This window comes from Belonocnema kinseyi, chromosome 10 (genome assembly GCF_010883055.1).
Source record: "Belonocnema kinseyi isolate 2016_QV_RU_SX_M_011 chromosome 10, B_treatae_v1, whole genome shotgun sequence".
In the NCBI taxonomy this organism is placed as follows: domain Eukaryota; kingdom Metazoa; phylum Arthropoda; class Insecta; order Hymenoptera; family Cynipidae; genus Belonocnema; species Belonocnema kinseyi.
This window is the reverse complement of record NC_046666.1, coordinates 37,748,208-37,753,938: the sequence shown is the minus strand read 5'-3', so window position 1 is coordinate 37,753,938 and position 5,731 is coordinate 37,748,208. Positions and strand designations below refer to the sequence as shown.

Here is a 5,731-nt window from a genome sequence, read left to right as displayed (position 1 = left end):
ATTTAGAAATTAAAACCAAAAATCTATTGCAAAATACTTAAACGGTTTATCAAACACAAATGCTGGCTGTTATAATGCGTCGTTTGACTTTTTCCGTTTGCTAGAAAAAAGTGTCTGAGATACTCTAATTTTTTTCATACCGCGATCTGTTAGATAACCTGATATTTATATTCTCAAATTTCAGTTAAGGAGGTTATATATTCGATTTTAATATTATTTTATTTAAGAATCCCTTTTAATTAAGAATAAGAAAAATAAATTAATATGGGCCCGATCGGGGCTAGGTATGGTTTTCTCTGGGCGCAGTGCTCGGGCCCCGATCGGGCATCGCGTTTCATTTCGAGTCTGGCCCCATCTAGATAGCCTGATTTGGGCCTAATTTTGCCAGATCTGGCCCCGATCAGATCCAAATTGGAATTTCTGCACGGGAAAGAATGTTATTAAGAAAGAAATGGTTATGAAACATTTTATTTAAATTTGTTTAGATTTAATTTGTTCATTTTCAAGTTTATTTTGTACGATTGAAATTTAAAAGACGCATCATAGCGTACGGTGGTTCTAATCGAATTAGTAGAAATAATTTAGGCGAAAAGTTTGCTTCCATAAAATGTTATTGCAGGGTCTGTCCTTTTTTAAAAAGTAAATTTTTTATTTTTAATTTATTTTGATAACAAGAGCCTTCAACCAAAAAAAGGAGATATATTTTGGTTAAATCAATTTGCCTTTTCATTTTTTTTCCTGATGTCATTTTTCTACAAATTAAATTTTTTATTTTCAATCTTACTTTTTTTGGATTGAAACATGTATTATTTACTTCTTGTTTATGTACTCGTCATATCTAGAAATGATCAATAACAAATTTGTACATCCTTTTTTGGTGAACAACTTTTGTGTATTCCTTTTTTTTTCGTCTCGTGACGTTAGCAAAAAAATTAATTATTCCTCTTCGAATGTTATTTTTTGCGATTGACACAAAAGCTACATGTCCTATGAAAAATTTCTTTATGACAATGAATGCGTTTTACTTTTTTTGGATGAGCAACTTTTGTCTATTAATTTCTTTCACAAGTTCTGTCGCTTGTCCCAAAATTTAATTTAAAAAATTTTTAGTCCTTTTTATGAATAAAGCGAAAACCCGCTGTTTCATTAGGTCCTCAAAAATCCCCGAAGCAAAAAATAGTTTTAGTCCAGGGAATGAAGGATTTTTTCACCACAAATTTTTGGAATGAAACGAGATACGCCATGATGTAGTGTCAATGCTTGGAATGAAAGCCTATATGTTTACAGGAAAAAATATTTGATCATAACGAATTGCGCAATGTTGAAAGTTAGCGAATCCAGATATTTGGCAGATTGCGATCAACGTATTGATTTGCGACAAAACAAATTAAAAAATTAATTAAACATGTTAAAAAGATCTTTCATTTGGTAGGTCGCACATTGAGATTGTTTGATTTGTTCCCTAAAAAAGTAATAAAAACCGGCAAAAATGGCCGTTTTGCAAAATCTAGTTTTTTTTGCGAAAAGTATATGCGCGTCCGTTAAATTCTCTGGAAATGTGTGTTTTATGGAGCTGATAGTATATGCAAAATTTGAGCTCAAAATAATAAATAGGTTTCGAGAAAAGCTATTTGTTATTAAAAAAGGTACTGTTCTTTTGCACTTTATTTCGACTCCTTACGGTTAGTTAATGAAAAACTATTTCTAACAATCATTACTTGTGCGGTATGCTTGGATTCGTAAAAGAGTCAGGTAGATAAAGCTTTAAATTTCAACTGAAATTGAAAATATTGACCGATTTTTATCAACCTGTTTTTGATTCACTCAGAATAATATAACGAGGCTAATGCAGTAAATTAAAATTGAATTAATTCATATTGTACAAAATTCCGATTTTTCTCCGATTTTCTAATCTGAAACAATGGGAAGGTCTCGAGAGGCCAAAAACCGTCCGCTCGAGCGGTGCACACGAACTGCGCCAGCGGTCAGAGTCTTACTTGCTAGCTAGGCGGCCCTCGTTCTTCGCTTCCTGAATTGCGCCAGCTTCCAAAATACAAAACCTATCCGACTAATGGAGTGCTCATCCTTTGATTGCAAAACATATTTTTTTAAACTGTAAATGTAACTATTTAAATTTTTGTCGAAGGACTATTTTTATTTGACGATTTCGCCATGCATCCTTTTCGCATCCTTACTACATACATTTCCAAATAATGTTAATAATTATATGTTTCATGCAGAAATATAAGAAATATATTTCACTTTTACATTCTAGCTAGAACATAGTATAAGGAAACAGAAAACGCATTTGTCAGTTTCAATCATACGTTGTTTTTCATGGGAAGTGTATTTCAAGACTTCTTGCCCATTGTCCCATTTTTATAGGAGGAGCACCTGAAGAAAACTGTAGCGCAAATCATGCTATCTGAAAACTACCCACTTTTACACCTTTTTTTCTTGGCGCAACTCAGGTTTCAGTTTGGGAGAGTGGTTGACCGCTGGCGCAATTCGAGTGCTCCCCGCTCGACAAACTACCGCCCGCCGCAAGGGTAGCGGTTTCCAGACAATGCCTGACCCAAGGTGACGGTCCCCTGATGATGACTTTCTCCCAGGCCATTTTTTTCAAACTTTTTTACTACGTACCCGTTTTTTCTGAACAAAATTTTAAGTTATTTTTTTAATTTACAGATATTATCTGTAACATTTACTGAAATTTCCTGTCAAATTAACATCTTTGCATTACAAAAATTTAATCAAAAAGTCTGTAAATGTTACAGAAAATATTCGTGAATTTATAAATTAACTTTAAATTTTCTAGACTCTGCAGAAAGTTCGGTAACCATTACAGAAAATCTATGCTATCCCTATTTCAACTGAAAATTCGGTAACCTTAGCAGAATTTTTTGAATGATAAATTTTCTACCAAAAGACAAATTTGTAACAAAATAGTTAAATCCTCAAATATATTAGATAAATTTGTAATCAAGAAAGACAGTTTTTAAACCATATAGTTGAAATTTAAAATAAAAAAGATTTTAAATCGAAAATGGCATAATAATAAATTTCCGTTAAAAAAATTAATTTGAAAAAAGGAATTTTGAACCTGTTGAATTAAACCAAAAAAGACGAATTTGTGAAGAAATAGTTGAATTTGTAACCAAAAATATGAATTCTCTACCAAAACAGTTTTTTTTTTCAATCAAAAAAGGAAGAATTATTTGTAGTCAAAGGAATGTTCAACAAAATATGTTGAAACTCTTCTATAGTGCCGATTTTGGGGCTGGCGGTGGGTGGATATAAACTCATTGTAGCCCTCGGAAGGGCTGTAGAAGGGAGGGCTATTGAAGGGTTTCACTGTACTTACATTTTTATCCAAAGAAAGGAATGTTTAACTAAAATGACTAATCTTCAACTAAAAAAAAACATATTTTTTACCAAATAGATGCATTTTTAACGAAATAGTTACATTTTCAAAAAAAAGCTTAATTTCTTACCAATAAAAATAAATGTATAACCTGAAAAATAAATTCTCGACATGAAAGGAAATATAGTTAAGTTTTTAGTTAAAAATAATAATTTTCAATGAAAAAAATATATTTTTCAAATAAAGGAATGAATTATCAACCAAAGAAATGAATTTCCAATCAAAAAGAACAATTTTAAACAAAATAGATGAATTTTCAACCAAATTTCGATCCCTTAAAAGAAACTTCAATCTGTTATTTACATTTTTAAGCAAAGAAATACATTTTCAACTAAAGAAAATAGTTTTTAAACAAAAAGGTGAATTTGTCACTAAGAAGATTAATATTCTACCGCAAAAGACAAAGTTTCAACAAAATACATAAATTTTCAACCAAATATTTTAATTTTCAAAAATATTTAAATTTTGAAGAAAAGAAAAGGCTTTTTAAATTTAAATTACCAAATCTTTGATTAAAAATGCTTTTGAAAGCTATTCTCTCGGTTTGTAATTATCATTTCAAAAAATTAACAACTGATAAGCGTAAAATAATTCTTTATTAAAAAATCAGCGTGAATAAAAAAAGTATTGCTTTCACATAAATGTTAAAAAACGCGCAAGAACGAAAAGCCTGCATCCGGTAAATTTAAAGCAAGAAACTACCAATCCTGAAGGCAAGATAGTTAAGCAGACATTTTGGCTCGCCCATGCCGTTTTCCTCCCCCGTTACCTCTCCCCAGACAGTTTCAAGGTTACGGAATCGGTTACTACCTAAGCCTTACGTGGCGTGTTCTTTGTCAGTAATATGAAATATTTGCCAGGTCATTGCATATAATTCGAATGAATTGAGGTACATTTTTCGCGTGATATTTCATTGTTTCTTGCAATAATTTCAACGTTGGTTCAGTGAAATACTTTGGAATTTCGATGTGCATTGCCTGACTTTAATTCTTCCTTATAATAGCTGGTCCGGCTGGACGGCATCGGCGTGGAAACAACTCGCGTTTGAATGTATCTACAACTCGTCGGAGGAGGGCAGGGAAAAACATAACCTCTCAATTTGGCGCGAAAAATTACGGTGAGTTATAGAACGTTACGTCGGAATCAGTTCAAATATCACTCTTCATCAGTGATAAGATAAAAAATAACTTGAATTTACCATGGACATAGGAAATAGAAAGGGCGTAACGGGTTCAAAATAACTAAAGCGAGGCGGTCTATCTTGGTTTGCCAAACCGGTATTGCGAGAGAGAGAGTGAGAGAGAGAGAGCGCAGACTGTTCTCCTTCTCTCACTCTCCTTGCTTTTGCAAACCAACATGGTGGACTCCCCCTTGTAACTTATGCTCAATCCCCACTCACATGGGATCAGAAAATTTATATCAAAATGATACCTTTTTTTCTGAGCTTGATTTTTAAATCTGCTGGAAGTTCTGAACATTCAAATAAACGACATTTTTACTGATGGCTTTGTAAACTAGATACAACTCTGAAATATTGATTCAATTTATATTGTAAATAACAGAGTACAAAATAAACTTGGAATGCATTATTTTTATTGTAGTTACATGTTACATGTTTTTTCAGCTTTCTGATGCCTTACTACTTTTCTCATTGGTCAAGATAAATTTTTTTGAGGTCCAAAAATTCGCTTTTTTGGTAGAAAATTATTCTTCTTTTTAAAAAATTCATCATCTCTTTGGTTAAAAATTTATATTTCATTCGTTCAAAATTCAGCAATGTGATCAAAAATTTAGTAACAATATAATTGATCATTAATGTAATTTGTTGAGACTTCATCTTTTTCGTAAAATATTATTCTTCTTATTTGAGAATGCTTAAAAATGCACCGAATTTGTTGAAAATTCTTTTTTTTTTGTTAAGAATTTTTTTTAACTGTGTAATTAACCCTTCCATTTTATTATTCTTTTTCTTAGTTAAGTATTCATTTATTTCTTTGAAAATTGAACTACACTGAAACTTGCATTAAAGCAGTCAATATTTAAGGCCATGTAATGAGTGGGTCACGTGACCAGATTCCTACCTTACCCTCACTTTTTTTATTTCCCAACTTATTTTCTCACAAAGCGCTACATCGAGTTGAAAATTTGGGATAATAAGTAAGAAGCACTAAGAAAGGTGGCTCTGATCTTAAAATTTAATAATTATGTACTGGAAAACAGGTTATGAACAAATATAAAAGATTTATTTAAAAAGAATCAATTTATTAAAGGCACTTGGAAGGCAGGTCTTTACTCTTTGAGATGCGA

At 31.6% G+C, this 5,731-nt stretch overlaps 2 protein-coding genes across 3 annotated transcripts in view; both read left to right on the top strand.

Annotated features, from left to right (window-relative positions):
- Positions 1-5,731, top strand: part of LOC117181350 — a 79,679-nt gene that overhangs the window by 26,652 nt on the left and 47,296 nt on the right. The gene's annotated exons all lie outside the window — the stretch shown is intronic.
- Positions 1-5,731, top strand: part of LOC117181352 — a 28,912-nt gene that overhangs the window by 1,088 nt on the left and 22,093 nt on the right. The window contains exon 1 of one of the 2 annotated variants that reach the window (XM_033373926.1): positions 4,393-4,541. The exons of the other annotated variant lie outside the window; for it this stretch is intronic. The gene's annotated coding sequence lies outside the window, so the exon portion shown is untranslated. Of the gene's footprint in view, positions 1-4,392; positions 4,542-5,731 lie in introns of those variants that run through there. 2 annotated transcript variants of the gene reach the window in all.